This window comes from Macrobrachium rosenbergii, chromosome 55 (assembly GCF_040412425.1).
Source record: "Macrobrachium rosenbergii isolate ZJJX-2024 chromosome 55, ASM4041242v1, whole genome shotgun sequence".
Taxonomy (NCBI): Eukaryota; Metazoa; Arthropoda; class Malacostraca; order Decapoda; family Palaemonidae; genus Macrobrachium; species Macrobrachium rosenbergii.
Genome location: NC_089795.1, coordinates 21,813,825 through 21,830,267, shown reverse-complemented (window position 1 = coordinate 21,830,267; position 16,443 = coordinate 21,813,825).

Here is a 16,443-nt window from a genome sequence, read left to right as displayed (position 1 = left end):
ATCGCTTTTTTCTATTTTTCCCACCTGACCTTATCGTCCAATCATTTAGCTTTTCGTTTTCCCATATAGCCCTTTCAGTGGATAAAAACCTTTCTTTAACTGAACAATTACTGGGTATTTTATAGTATAATATAGAACAACTTTGATTAGCAGCGTGAAAGTGTACACTATAGTATGTTTTCTTGTAAGTAAACAACTGCCCGGTGTCAAATTCCTGAGATGTACGCTAGTATTGTACCAGCCCCGGTTTTAATTTGGACATAAAAGCGAAGACCTTTTCAATCTATAGACCGTGGCTTCTATTGGTACTGTTGCTATTTTTCTCGAGACCAATATAACATATTAATATGTCACGTTGTTATTCCCATGATGGAAGTTTCATATATATATATATATATATATATATATATATATATATATATATATATATATATATATATGTATATATATATATATATATATATATATATATATATATACACATACATAGTATATATATATATATATATATATATATATATATATATATATATAACAATAATATATATATATATATATATATATATATATATATGTGTGTGTGTGTGTATGTACATGTATATTATGATTAAATTTGCTAGGAAGATATTACATTAAACTTTCCTTAGTATGTAGTCCCTAAACTGTAGAATATGAGTAAGTAGACATTATCATCAGCAAATCCGAGAAGCAGGAACGGAAATGAGTAAATTATATAGACTTCTGGATAGCTGAACTGGGATGTAAGGGAACAAAGGCTCCCCGATAATTTTCTAGGATTTTAGAAGGAGAAAATTTAGAACACAGTTATTGTTGCTTGTGTTGAAACTCTGAATCGGATAAATGCTACACTAAAGATAGACTAAAGAAATTTAATAATATAAACAACGGTGGTATTATTGTGATTATTAAAATGACCAAGGAAACAAATTGCACAACTGATCCGATGCCAAATCTGAACTTATTGGGGTTGAAAAATTTTCATGCTTAGTACAACAGTGAAAGTATTAAATGTCAGCATCTCCGAATACAAGTTCCGTATAGCTGAGAAAGTGGCTGTTGTTAAACAAACAACTTGATCATCAAAGTTGAACTTCATGCAGGCCTCTTTCGAATTTATCTTTTATGTCCCAAATATTATATGTAATTCTTGAACATATAATTAGTTATCTGGAAACGGTAAATGCTTTACTGGATAGTCAGTCGGCTTATAGACACTCAAGCAGAAACTGCTGAAGTTTTGTTGTAAATGACCTATTAGAAACGATAAATAAAGCAAATGTGGTATTTTGGTGCTGCTCGATCTCAGCGCTGTTTTTGATACAGTTATTCATGAACCTTTTTTTAGATTATTTACAATCAGTTAGTATTACTAAAGATGATTTTGAGTATTTGAAAAGCTACCTGTCAGACAGAAAATACTGTGTACAAATAGGGAATTCACTTTATGAAACATTAAGAAGAGGAACACCTCAAGGCAGTGTATTAGCTCCAGTTTCGTCTTGTATTATGAAACATGCTACAGGAACGTAGGGGTACAATTCAGGACTACTTTGAATGGCATTTTAATTTTGTTTTGCATAAACGATATTAACGATACAAATGAGATAATAAATGATGTCCTCACCAGTGTAAGGAATAGGTAACATTTAAGCAATTGAAATAAAATGAAAATAAAACTGAGTTTATGTTGGTAGGAAGGAAAAATGAAATAAGAAACCTTGGTGGTTTTCGGTTTAATATAAATAGAAATATAGTTTCGATCGCTGACAATGTACGTGACTTCGATGTGCTACTCGACTGTTATTTGTCTCTTGGTGCTCAAATTAAAAATGCTGTAAGGGTTACTGCACATCATATTAGAAATATTTCCTTTGTTAAAAAATATGTTGAAGAGTGTTCCATAAAAATCTTTTGATTGATTGTGTCGTTAGCTGGGTGAGCAACTGCAGAAAATACTCTGCCTAAGATGCAACTAAATACAAAATACTAAATAGAGTACCGAGACTAATAAAGGTGTTGCATTGCATGACAGGACTTAGCCTGTATTGTTAGAGTTGCACTGATTCGCCACCAAAACTAGCATAATGTGTAAAATATGTGAAATGATTCATCAAGCTGTCATGACTGGGCGTCCAAAATATTTGAATGACTCGCTGCATGGAGTCAACACAAGAATAGGTACAGATGGAATCAAATTATTTGAGCCAAAATGCAATTCGAAAGTAGGCTCTAGAAACTTGAAAATCTGCCCCTCCAAGACTATACAATAAGCTCCCACTTGGCATCAGGAAGACTGAAAATATCAAGCCGTTCAAGGAAAAATGGAAGACTTGACTTTTTCTGAGTGCGGTGACAGTGTGGAGTTGACTATTAATAGGAGTACGCAACCAAGTAAAAGAATGGCCGAAAAAGCTGCATTATTATGTGTGTGAAAAGTTGAGTTTGCAGGTTTCTGCAGAGCGCTTTCGTTGGAGTGGGGACTTTAGGAAAAACAGTAAACAGTAATATTTTTTTACTGGGTGACAATGCGAATATTCATTCTCTTGTTCGGTAAATTACTGATAAAAAGCTTTCTGTTTATGAAACGCAGAGGTTAATTTTATCAAGAACCGGGAAGTCATAAAACGAAGAATCGGTCAATTAGTGAAAGCATCAACAAATTCTTTTAAGTTTCCCTTCAACAAAACCAAGGACGTCTTTTACTCTTCCGCATAAATTTCCAATTTTCAAGACAGGTGAATCCATGGTCCTTGATGGTAGCGCCAACAGCAACCGGGTTCTCGGTAAACAAATTCGCTAGTTAGCAAAATTTCGACAGTGGTCTGGACTTTAATAATAAAAATAAGTATTTTGACTCTGGAATAGTAAGGTACCATACTGTTATCCGTCTTTTGGTCGGTTCGTTGTTACCTGAGAGCCGGAAGTAATTCCATACCGGTTGGTCTCGCTATTGGGTTGGTAGCGTGATAAACAGTCTACGTTTATTAAAAGGACTTCTCCCGGGCGCTGCAAATGGTTAAAATTTCATAAGTTCTTGCTGACATAAACATTTTCGTGACTTCAGTTTAGTTTTCCATTATCGTGAGGGTTTATGTGTATGGTTACTTGACGTAATAGTTTGTTGCAACAGGCTTATTGTTTTTAACAAATATTTTAAAATTTTGATTTTAAGGTTATTAGATTAAATTTTTGTTTTTAAGTTCATCTTATTTTTTTCCTTCATTTGTTTTTCCTTAAATTTTTGTTGTTGTTAGAAGGTAAATATTAAACTTCCTGCAGTTTCCGGACAGCATTTAATATCTGGTCTGGAAGTTTTTTAAGTTTTAAAGCTTTAGTTATCTATATAGCTTCATATAAAACTGGTAGGTTGCTGTATCGTATTTTTCGCTAATAGTTTATAAAACTGTGGTAGGTTGCTTCATTTACTTCTGCATATAAATAGCAGGAGATCTTTTGGTCCGCGAAGTTTAGTATTTAATTTACAACGTACTTGGAAATGAAGTGCCTGTTAAAATCTTTACTTTTGTGAAAGACCTTTCCCTTTTTTTCAAACCTGTAACTTTAAAATCTTTATATTTTTCTGTTAAACAAATTTATATCTGCACAAAGATAACATTAAACTACTTCTAGATTTTCTAATTTATTAAAGGAACAGAATCCGGCTAATTTCTTAGTCAACAGTTCCAACTCCATTTTTCTAACGACTACTCATTATGTATTTTTCATCTTTGTTTTAGATGTGTTCTGAATGGTTAGGTATAGTGTTACATTGTGTAAATGAGTTGTCAAACCTTTGAGTTTTTAGCCTCCACCCTACGGTACATCCAACAAGGTTAGGATTTCTTTGGGAGTGGGGGTTTTGGGTGGGTAATTAACCATGGACACAAAACTTGCATTTGAAATCTCCCAGACAAGAGATTTAAATGAGGTAAAACATCTCATACAAAACTACGTTACAGTCAGGACCAAATATAGTCCACAGTGTAATGTCTGCTCTAAACATGCCCTTTAATCTAAGGGGTCATGCGCATTTATGGCGCTGCACCGAACCGCATTTATAGTGCGAGCCTGCTGGCAGGCACTGACACAGGACCGGCAATATGATATGGATCGTTGCGAAAATCGCTGTGTATTGTTGTAGGCAATGTGTGCAAAGATAAAAGCGACAAAGTCATGAAACAATATTATTTTAATAACAATTATAAATTTACCTTATTTGGAATGGACATAAATGGCTTTGATGGGTTATAACTAGAACAAGATGGTTATGGCTTTATAAAGTTCATAAATGGGACCATATATCAGAAAATGATGCTACCATGAGGTGGTGATTTGGCTGAGTCGACTACTGTAAAGGTAGATTATATTTCTGTAGCAGCTACCGATCACAAGTACAAACTTGGTGTTAAAACATAATGGACTGCTGCAGGTAGCATTGCGATGTTGGGTTTAAAAATTGTTTTCAAATTTTCAAAGAAATCGTATTCATTATTAAGGTAAAAAACTAAACTCTTGTTTATTTTCCTTTAAGTTGAACATAGGTTTACATAAATCACTCTTTGCCAAACTTTTCAACCAAATGACAAGCGAAAATGTTTCTGACAGTTAACAGATTTTCTGCAGGTCACGTGACTTAGACAACACGTAAAGCCCACAACGCAATTTTGGGGGAAAATTCTCGTTTCTGAACCACAATGCAGTTTTAAACAAAGCTCCGAAATTTGGACGGGGCCAAACTGTGTCTAACTGTTAAAGTAAACGATATAACTGATCAGATAAAAATTTTTCAAGCCATCTAAACGTCACTGTAAACATTCGATATCTCGAATATCGGTTGAATTTCCATAATGTGTCCGAAAGACTCTGGTTTAAGGTTTATTTTTTTATGCGTAAATGCAAGTGCTTCTGGATCTATAATTATAGAATGAGTTGAACTATTGAAAATAAAAACTTGTATCCTGCTACAATACTTGTTTTAAACTGCTTCCAGGTTTGGTGACATGTTTTGCGATTCATAATGAAGAATTTGAGAAAAGCTGGTAAAAATTCTCCGGCCAGAAATTTAAGTCCAGCTACTCAAAATCGGAGTTTCACACGTGATTTTTTTCTCTAAAAACAAACATTTTTTGGATCGTTGATAAAAGGTTTTCAACTGACTCATGCCGCTTTTTCAGTTCATTGCATCAAAATTTAACATATTTTTTTTACACGTCAGTTTTAAAGGAGCGATTTATCTGATCAGGTTATATCGTTCAGATGCCCTGTTCGTCTAGGTCTTAGGCCTGTCGCTGGTGCATGGGAGGTTCACTAAAGTTTCTTCCCTTTAATAAATTTTCTTTAGTTTTAGGTTTCAAGTGCATTAGTCGCTTTTTGGTATTAAAGAAACTTGAATTTAGATTTTTTAGAGATGTTAAAAAGTAATGTACGTTTGTATTGATCACTTAAGGATTATTCTTGAATTTTGCAGTTATCAGTTAAGACCTTTTATTTTGCAATTACTATTACAGTACAATAGTGAACGTAATCTTTCTAAATATTTTTTTGAGATTTTACTTAATAATTTACTTTAAGATCCCAATTTCCAAGCTCTGCAAATTTAAAATTTTCAACTGTACTGATGAGGTGGTTTAATTTTTTCCAACAAGTAGTTTAGTAATGCATTGTTATAAAAATATAAGATTTAAGGTCTTTTAATTTAGAAAATGTTAGTTTGTGACATTTGAAATTATAACGTAAGCTATAGCTGCTGTAACTTCAAACTTTAACTTTAGCCGAAACTGATGCTAATCATAAAATGAACAGGCCTATGTTTTCACTCTTGTACAATAGACAGATACACTTTTACACAATCGGCTGAAAGTGATGCCAGAATGTGCCTATGCTCTTTTTAACAGACTTAGTAAACTTGACTTTGTAATTTGCTCGGTGGCTCTAAACGTCGTGATGTTTGATGCGGTAGTTTCTCTGGTTGGTCATTCAGTTGTTAACGCTTTTTGGGGCCTCCCGTTCCTTGGTTTGCTAACACTTTTTTGGTTTTTTTTATTTGGTTTTTTTGAGTGGTTGGTTGGTCTGTACAGAGGCAAACTGGATCTATCGAAGGCATCAGTTCATCTTTAATAAAACCTTATATTTTATTGACCAAAAGAATCTTGTGATGTAATTTTTATTTTGTAATAAGTACAAATAACATTTCTGCTTTTAGTTTTTTGCTTTACAGGCTGTGGATTGCTTTACGCTTGATTAGAACCCTGTTATTCAAGAACTCCGGTGTGCGTTTTTTACAACACAATATATTTTAATGAGGTGAGACAGGAGTCTGAGGTGGTGACAGGAGCCTGGTGTTACTGGTGTACTGCACTTATGCCGAAAGTTGTCTTGCTTGATTACAAGGTACTAGTTAACTGATTGTTCAATGAAGACAACATGTAAATATGAACGTCATACTTTCACTAATAGATACTGCAGACTTAGGTTTTCTTGCCATAAATTCCGAAGTGAATTATGTAAAGTTTGTTTACCTTGATAGTGTGGAGTATCCACAGGGTTTTACAATAACAATATAAAGTGGTTTAATGTAATAGAGACCAGGTCTCTATGCTCCATCAGTTGGTAATAACATTTAAGGAAATAATTAAGGTGTTTTACTTAGTAATACCTGAAATTACTATGGTTTTTGTAGGTGTTTTGTCTGGTAAAATATATGGTAAGTTACCCATGCAAATGACTAGAATCTTAGAAAATCACAAACTATGGTTAAGAATTGTTAAATGAAATCCTGAAAGCCCGAAGCCCATAAAAGGTAAATCAAAGTAACTGAAGGCAGTTGACTAGGCACTCGTGAAGCCTTAATATCAAGCAGCCTAAACCTAACTTTTCGTCTATCTGGGGACTTGATCCACACCCTGCAAACAATCTAACAATCTTATGGCAATGCATCAGTAGTCGGAGAATTCTCTTTAGACGAAGGTGGTTGTTGGTTTGCCTGTGAAGCAACTTCTCCATGTTTTATACTGAGCAGTATCTAGTCTGAATGATAGAGCTACATTGTCCAGCTAAACTATATGAAAGTAATTGAGGACGCGTTCTTTCATATATTAAAGCAATTGAATAGAATTCAGTGAAATCCAAGGGTTGAGCAGTGTTCACTATTCTCACACGAGTGCCACACTGATAGGAGGGCTTTCACCTTTCCTAGGGCATAACAAGGAGAAATATTAGTGTACATTACCTGCTTATTTTAAATAAGCCTACTAATGACCATCAGACACCAATCCACCAGACCTACGGTTTGATAAAGTAGTACGTGAGATTGACAGAATGAAACTGAACGAACACTAAAGACAATTCACTGAAAGGTTAAGAGTTTTTTTCACAAAATATTTAGAAGTATGAAGTAAAAACTGTAAATTGGCCCTCAAACTGCTAAGAGATTTCATTACAGAATTCTCATAGATTACAGAATTTATCAGATTACGAAAATAAGCAGAAAAATGGCCTTCAAACTGCTAAGAGATTTCATTACAGAATTATCGAAGATTACAGAATTTATCAGATTACGAAAATAAGCAGCGTTTTTTTCATAAGTACAGTTTCTTGGATAACCGATAATGCTGTTCTGACTTGTGTACATACCTTATAACAGATAAGCTGAATTAGTGTCAGTTGTGAATGTATCTTGTATCCCATTTTCTGCAATAGTTGATACTTTTGTATTATTCCTAAATACTTGAAAATATTTTAATTTTCAAATGGTTTTGAATAAAGGCTAATGTCTCCTGTCAGTGAGGAAGGCTTTCATCTATGCCTGGGTGATATTTTTAAAATTGGAGTAAAAACGGTTTCTGTAAATAACAAATGCTCATCTAAAACTGAGTGAAAGATATAATTAATGAAACGTGCTAAGTGCACGGCTGTCTTAATCCCTGTCCACACTAGCGGTCACTGCCCGACGGGCAAACACTGTTCCCATAACCCGTTCCACTATACTGACCGACCGAGTATGGAGCCAGAACGATGCGATTGTCTGGTAACACTGCTTCAGAAGTGAGAGAAAATATACAGCTGAAAGTGCCTGCTAGCGTGGATAGGCCATTACATCCATTTTGATGTAACACCCCTGGAATTTTTAGGGACGTTTTTTATTGTTAAATAGCAGCAAAAATTATTCCCGAACCTTCTGAACGTTATTCCAAGCTGACGCGAAACAGCCACAAGGAATGAGTACATGCTTGCGTTTGATCTGTTTTATAGTAATTGTCAGTTACGTTTAAATTCTTTTACTCGGCTGTATTGTAAGAAAGGACAAGCTTACAGACTTCACTAACATAATGCATATGTCATTGATACGAAGTAGCGTTAACGTCTAGCTAAGACTGAACAGTCGTTCTCGTAATAACGGCGGTGATTGAGCAGTTTTCCCATTCCCAAATTTTTATTACTGTAGAAATGCACCAACATTTCCTTATATAATATGGTTGTATATATACTGGGTTAAGAAGAAAATGGAAGATTGTAAATAAAGGTTTTGATAAAGTACGTTTGATATGACTACGTATTGTTAGCTTATTACCTAAATATCATAGCCTTTATGCTCAACATACCAAAGGACAGATGTTCAAACTTTCAAGTGGGCAACAACGATAAAATCGTTTGTGCTGTTTACCGTAACACCGTCTGATACCCAATTGGTGGATGAATGCAAGAAAAACGAAATGAATTATATCATTTTGATGAAAATGTCATGCATATTCAGGGGTCCATTTTGGAAATATATTTTTGATAAAAACTCCACTTTATGGGATCCGATACAATACTAAAGAAACGAGCAAGTTATTAGGTAATTTCGTAGTCTTCAATTTCCGTTCCCACTTTTTTTTCTTTCATTGTAGTTCAATCATTATTCCTGTAAACATTATCTGTATGTGTGTGCATGTGTGCGTGTCTCATGCTGTTAGGTGTCATGTATCCTTTTGTGTTCCATTCTCGTTCAGTGGTTTTAGAATGATCTTTCTTATCTGGCGATATCCAAGTCACAGAATAACGTTGGCAGTAGGTTTGCGTAAATGTCATTGAGATCCCGGAAGTTTTGTAATACCTAGAGAACAGAAACTCAAATGAACCTTAATTAGCAAGCAACTTGAAAGGGAGGTGAAAGTGGTTGTTGGCTGCCGTCAGTGTCATGGAATACCTTCAGGTGTTGATTAAGAGCCAAGTCGATAATTGGCTAATTTATCCTCCAGTGCAGATGTCTTTCGCCTTAGTTGCCAAGCAAGACTAAAAGTCCATAGGGGGAATAAAGCCGCCTAGTGATTTAAATTAAGAACCTATAATTAGTTCAAATTAACATAAAAGATATTCAGAAAGTTATGCAGTAAAATGTGCTCATTCGGTGTTGTAACGTTAAAACTAAACGAACACCAGAATTTAAATCATATGAAAATATATACACATAAAAGACAATGAAAAACAAATATTTTTTGTCAAAAATTGTACATAGTTATCTTGAATGCAACTGCGAAAGATTACTCGGTATAACTGTAAACGAAATGTAACAGATTGTTCATCAAAAATTCAGGTAAAAAATGAGACTCCTCTTTAGCTGGACAAAATAAAAAGTATTCGTAAAATAAATAGGAACTGGTAACCAATGTGATGGTATTTTCGTTTAATGATAACGTTATTAAAGTTTTTATTAAAATTTCTGTTTATAAGATACTGGCATAATAAGAGTTAACCTTAGGTTCTAAATTTACATTAATAAGTTCATATTTTACCATGTGAAATCTATTCAGTAAGACGAGAGTTTAAACTAAATGTAGATTTAAATATGCCATACACTTCTGTTTGCAAGTAGTTGTAAGGCTATGGAGTGGCTAGTTAAAGAAAACTATGTAATATTTCCAGAATTGCATATTTGAAAGAAGAAATGGCTGTATTGTATCGTAGAATGAAAAAAAATGTTACTCGCTTTTTTTTTTCATTTAAATATTCAGAGTCAGATCTAATTCTTTAATGTGTCAGTTTCCAAAAATAGTTGTTGTTTGCCACAGCTCACATCTGTTAATGCGATATTTTTTTTTTATTTTGCAGGTATGGATTTATCAGGAAGCAGCCATGCCCCAGCCCACTGGTGTAAGCCAGATTTGAGTGAACTCACCAAGTCCGAACAGTAAGTTTAGATTCACCCCTGGTGTGGAATTTTCCTTTTTGTAATTTCTGCATAATTCTATTTTGCCTCACCAGTCCAAAGATGGTGAAGTTGGGGTTTGTTTTGCTCAGGTCATTTTTAAGCTCTGTACATTCTTTGAGATGAGCTTTTCATGAAGAGAGGTTTTTCATTCACAATTTCATCACAATACCACACCGTCTTAAATGTAATCTCATCAAGTCTTCACGTATATGTATATATATATATATATATATATATATATATATATATATATATATATATATATATATATATATATATATATATATATATATATATATATATATATATATATATATATATCATGTGCCTACACCCAATTAGAATATGAGTGGATATATATATATATATATATATATATATATATATATATATATATATATATATATATATATTATATATATATATATATATATATATATATATATATATATATATATATTATATATATGTAATCAGGTGTTCCAGAGCAAACCTCAGGCGACATTCCATTATGTTCATCATAAATAACCTATCCTTTGTATGCTGTGTATGCTGGGGAGTCTCGAGGTCATGGTGTGGGAGTTGAACCGCAGATATTGGACCGATGTTCTCTTGGGATGCGCCTCAGTAGCTGCCATAATCAGGGCATTTGTCCTGGGTATGCTCACAAGGGGCTTCCCACCTCGAGGCTGTTTTCAGCGAACCCTCCTCCTCCCCCCACCGGCGAATCCACTTCCCGATCCCTTTCGTGGTCCTCTCCAATTGATGGGTTTTACTCGGCACTGTTGTTCCACAACTCCGCAACTCGGTGATTCTGCCTCGTTAAGCATTATTTATGGGGCGCACACTTAGGGCGTAGCTGTTATGGCTGAGTAATGTTTCATTGATTAGAAGTCTCGATGCACAGATGTATGCTGGACATACCAACTCATCATTGCATCAAATAACTGAATATTAGAACAAAACCTTCGATAAAGGTATCCATTTTCTGGCAATTTTAAAAGAATTTGCATTAATTTAACTTCATGTTTCTTTCAAGGGATGGCGGTGTGCATACTTTGTCATTAATGAAACAATTCGTAAGGGAAATGTTTCTAATAATAAAAGTACGCACACTGTCAACCCTTGAAGGAAAAAATGGCATGGGTATGACTTCGATAGAATCCCCTGTACCTCTTTGAAGCAGTAGTCAATGAACTATGCGCAACCTCGTCGCACTAAGGAGAAATCATATCAAATACGCAAGTGACTAATAAAAAAAATCTGATACGGTGTGTTAAAGAAAATTCAATAATAGCTGTAAGGCTTTATGGCCATCAGATCTTTTACTTATAAACAAATGCTAAACAATAATCGAGCAATAGTGACACTTATCAACATCTATTTTATCGCATAGCACTAATTGCTGTGATCACAGTTGAAAAAAATTATTAATGTTAAATTATGCCCTAAGTTTGATGACGATTCCTCTACCGGTGTTGATGATCGGAACCTTTTTGACAGCTACTTCCGTGCTTCGAGAGAACAAGTCAGTAACCTCCAATGGTAGTAGGGTTTTCACTAAGTCACCGTATTCGGCATTTGTGCTTGTCACACTTCCACCTCCTGATCCAGGTGTCGGCAGCGCAATCCTTAGAAAGTATAAGTTAGGCCCATTCCTCCATTTAAAAACTACAAACATAACAACATTCTACATTAACAATAATTATTATTAGACAGGTAAAAGATTAATTAGTTAACAGTTCATTTTTGTTAGCCGCACACCTCGCGCAGCCAATGGAGCTGCCAAACAGTACGATAACAAGCGTTCGCAAATTGTGTCCCCCTACCTACCAAGGAACTCTTTCACTCTTCGTCACTACCCCCAAATTATTTTATTTTTTCTTTCTCTTTGTCGTTATTTCAGCTATTTTTTTCTCTGCATTTCAAGATTACTGATATGAAATGTTATTTCCCTTAACCTGTAACCTTCCTGAACACCAGCATTAACCACATTAGTGGTAGCTGAATGGAATTCTCGAGAACACCAGCATACCAAGAGTAGTTCAGTTATTGATTAAATTTATGTATTCCATATCAGAACGAGACGCTTACCCTTGAGGTGAAAGTTAGTGCCGATCTGAAATAAGTTATTGAACTTGAAATGACTATGCCAGGTAGCTTGAGAGTTTAACAACGGTTCTGTAGAACTCGTTAATGAGGAATAAGAGTAGAGCATTATATTTATTTTGCAAACCTGGCTCAGTACTTTTTTTTATCCAGTTCATAACTGTTCTCTTCAGTTTACAAGAATAAACTAAGTGCATAATAGTTTCAGCTTCTCCACAATTACTACACAGATACTCTCCATTATGTTCATCATAAATAACCTATCCTTTGTAGCTGAGACTTCGTGGATATGCTTAGTCAATAAGTCTCTGTTTATTGGATCAATCCACTTATCATTAAAATTTTCCCATATAATATTCCAGTTAAACAACGGATAGTTGTCAGTATTTAGCAGAACTGATTCACCTCTCATGTAACAATAAATATGTTTTGATTTTAGCAAAGGATAGGTCTGTGTCTTCATTACAGAATGAAACATCGTTATTAATTTGTTATAATATGGAGTGCTAAAATGGTGGATTCCTTAGATCTGTTAAAATCAACAAGGTAAGAAAGTCTCAGCCTACAATAATATACAGTTACTTCACATCCTATTGATCTAATAATAATACATTTGTAGAGGCTGCTAGAAAGCATGCAATTTGCTTTCACAGTTAGATTTACAATACCACATCCCCCTTGACTCCCTAGGAGGTACATAGTTTTCCTTTTACTGGGTTGATAATTCCCATTCCAAAGATATTTGAAAATGCACTTTTACATACATTTACCAACATCAGCTGGAACTGGATACTCCTGGGAAACATACCATACCTTGATAGTGTAGTTGCATTAACCAGTACACTCTTAAGGAATAAAGTTAGTCTTCGTTTATAAAGTGGCCCTAACATTTTCATAATATTATCTTTGGTGTTTTCCCAGTTCATCCTTACAGATAGTTCATAATCATAGTTATGGATTATATCTAGGATTTTAAAACTGCCTGTTTTCCTTTCTGTCCCGGTTTCTGGCCAGTCAAGTTTATCTTTCCATGATCCAATTCTCACAACGTATATTTTCTTTTTGCTAAGTCTCGCTCCACTTGCTTCTTCATATGCATTAATTACCCGTACCTCAGTACATTTTAACTTATTCACAATAGTAGAGCTATCATCAGCAAAGCCAACTAATTTACAGCAGTTTTTAACCCATTTGGAAGATCTGGAGAAAAATGTTTCAACTTAAACTTCAGCATTCTACGCAAGGGTTCTTGAGCTACAACAATAAAGTCATTGATAATGGGCAACCCTGTCGAACAGACTTATAACAAAAGTGTCAGATATATGACCATTTGTGGTTATGCAACTTTTGGCATCCTTATAAAGCATTTTAATTAAGTTTACAAAATCTAAAGAAATTCCAAGTTTGGACAGCGTTCTGAAGAGAAAGTCCAGATAAATCCTGTCGAATGTTTTGTACCAATCAAGGTTTATTAGGGCAGCTGGCACGTTTTCATTATTCAAGAAGTATATCATATCCCCTAGCAAAGTGTTACAAATATTTATTGGCCTTCCAGGGACAGCACAGAACTGTTCCTTTGATACGAATGTAGAAAGCATTGATTTTAACCTGTTTGCTAAAACCTTTCCTATAATCTTGTAATCTACATTTAACATAGTTATTGGTATCCAGTTATTCAGATCACACTGATCTCCATTCTTTGGTACAAGCTTAATAACTCCACATTTCAAATTTAGTAAATGAATATCTCAGTACTGTCATAAATTCATTTTATATAATACCCCACATAGTTTTGTAAATTTCGACAGCTAATCCATCCATACCAGGGCACTTCCCATTTTGCATTCCACATATAGCCTTCCAAACCTCTGTCTCTTGTTACTTCAGCCTTCAGGGTTAAATTAATGTCATAATCTATGACAGTGTTCATATTTTCAAGAAATTTATGTTTTATTTCACAGTCTACAGCCTCTTCTTTGTATAGATTTTCATAAAACTCAAATATATTCCCTTGTATAGACTTTGTGGCCGATACATATACTCTCTCTTTTTCACACATTTTAACGATACTTTTCTTTTCCTAGTAAATATGTAGATATTTTTTCACCATTCATTCTTTCATCAATTCTAACTTTTATCTTAACCCCTTCACATATTTCATCTTCAATCAGATTTATTCTGTCTTTAAGTTCCTCTATTTTTTTAAAACTATTGCAGTTATCAGAATGGATCAAATAATTCCTCCCTAATTCTGTTTTCAGCAAATTCAGCAAGCCAAATTTCTCCTGATTAATAGTTTTTGAGACTCTGACGAAAAATAGTCTAAGCTGACCTTTTGCATAATTCCACCAATCTAAAATAGAAAGAATTTGTACGTCACCTATTTTCCCTTTCAAATGGCCCCAAAAATGAAGAAAGTTTTCTATTGTTATAGTGTGTCTTAGAATATTTTTATTTAATTTCCATTATCCCATGCCAGTACTAATATCATTGTCCATCTTAATCTTAACCACAGCAGAATTATGATCAGACCAGCTCAGTGGTATATTTTCCAATTCACTTTTATTATTTCTCAGATCTCATACATGTATAAGATCAATCCTAGAGCCATAGGTATGCCTGATATACTTATACTGTATCAAATGATTCGTTAAGAGCCACACATCTCTAAGCTACAAATCATTTTTCAACTTTTGAAGAGCTTCTGAACTAATATGGTTATTATAATTAGAACAACCTCTCTTGTTATATTGTTCCAATCTCCCCCTATGATCACATTTCGTCAATTGCTTCTTAAGTAATATATCATAACATTTAAGAACAATTCCTCTCTCTTTCTTTTTTCATATTTGTCCCAGATCAGGGCATATACATTTATTAGTCGAAATTCTGTTCCTTGATAGGTACATTTTACATTGATTATTTGACCCTTTATGCATGGTTCAGAACCTTCAGTTTTGACTTTTTATTGAAAAGGTTAGCTGTGCCTCCCCTCAGCAAGAAAGTTGGATTCAGTATGATATTGCAGTGTTTTTCAGCATACTCAAGTTGCAATTTGGCATTATGCCCTTGCACAAATGTTGCATCCAAGTGATAAAAGTACATAAAATCAATCAATTTAATTTGTTTCAGCCATACATAGACCATTAACATTAACAGTTGTTAAATTTAGGTAAGTGAAGCCTCCAAATATAAGAAGTAGATTCTTCATCATTCATCTAATTTGAAACGTATATCCACAGGCAGTTGATATATCTCATCTTCAGACTACTTTTGGGTTCATCGAGCACTGATTTATCTTCATCCTCGTTCGACTCAGAAAGTACACCATTATCCTTTATTAACCTCAGATGAATGCCCTTGCTTGGTTCGTTACTAATGTTAGCTTGCCACATTCTGTCGTCACTCATGTTACCAAAATTTAAAACATTGTATGTTCTCCGTCATAATCTACATTACTCCTTTCTTATGCTTCATGTTCCTGAATTTCACTTTACACTTCTCTGGTTGGCTCCTCTTCATTTTGTACTTCACATAATTGAAAGTCCATTTCCTTTTCGATATCTGCCTCATCAGCGTGGATTTCTGCTTCAACTGTCGAAATAATGAGTCCTTCGTCAGGTGGTACAGGGGTTTCCATAAACCTTTCAGCTGATCATCATCTGGCCTTTCCTTATGCGTTTCCACTTCGTTCATTTGGCCATCCTCAGTCCTTGTCTGAGTGGACGTTCTGGTGCTTTCATCACTTAGGTCTGAATGAGCGTTTCCTACGTGTGGTTCCTCTCTCTCTCTCTCTCTCTCTCTCTCTCTCTCTCTCTCTCTCTCTCTCTCTTTTCTCATTTTGCGACTTTGCTCTACCTTTATGCTCTTCGTCCCCTCCATTATTGCTCACACTGGATGTATTCTTTTCATTCCTTTGTATTTCAGGAAAATCACCCTCGCTAAAAATGTAATTTCCCTCAATCATATTTTTATTGCATTCCTTCAATAGATGACCTTTGCCACATTTGTAACGTTCTTCTCTGTACACTGTATAGAAAGGTTAAATTGTAGCCACCAATATAAATTGATGAAGGGATATTTTTCTCTTACCCTCATCTTTGCTGTACGAATGCCACTAAGTA